The following is a 751-nucleotide window of genomic DNA, read 5'->3' as shown; positions in this document are numbered from 1 at the left end:
TACAGCCTGATGGGAGTATTTATTTCAATAGTTGGTGAGTCTCCTCCTGGTGCAGCAAACCTGAATCCACTTGGGTTTTCCATCGTTGTGTAAGGCGGGTGTTGGTCGTGGGTTCCCTCGCTTGATGTGGACTTCTGGCAGCCACTGGTTTGTTGCAGGGTGGTTTCCACCATCTCCCCCCATGCCCTTGTCTCAAACTGACATGATTTCACCTTGCTTCGACTCTGGGCTTTCAGGAGCCTGAGGGATTTCATCTGCTTGGAGAAAAAAAAAGTGGCTTCTAGGGGGGCTTGTGAGCTCTGGTCAGCGCTGGCTGCAGGACTAGCTGCTGGGTTTCGCTCCCTGTGGAGCAGATGTGCCGGCTGGTGCTGCTGTTCTGGCACGCTCGGCTGCCTGCTTTTTGCTCTGGAAACATAGTAAAGGGACTTGCTGAGAAGGGTGAGTCCTGGCCTCTCAGTTTCACAAACCCCAAACCAGCTGAAATAGCTGCTCACGTTGCAGACAGCAGAAACTTGCTTTGCTCCTCGGTGCTCTCCTCACAGGCAGCTTTTTTTTTGGAGTGAGTAACTTGATCCTTTTTACAGTGAGTGGGATAACAGGAGATAGGCTCCTCCTGTCTGCAAAGTTACCCGTAAAACTTCCAGACCAGTTTATTTGTCTTTCTGAGTTTAGTTTATAACATATTTTTTTGTCCCTTAATGTCGCAAGCGGCTTCCCGGTGCTGGTTGGCGAAGGGTGCAGCTGACCTTAA

Source organism: Merops nubicus, unplaced genomic scaffold (assembly GCF_000691845.1).
Source record: "Merops nubicus isolate BGI_N331 unplaced genomic scaffold, ASM69184v1 scaffold24086, whole genome shotgun sequence".
Lineage (NCBI taxonomy): Eukaryota > Metazoa > Chordata > Aves > Coraciiformes > Meropidae > Merops > Merops nubicus.
This window is presented reverse-complemented; position numbering follows the sequence as displayed.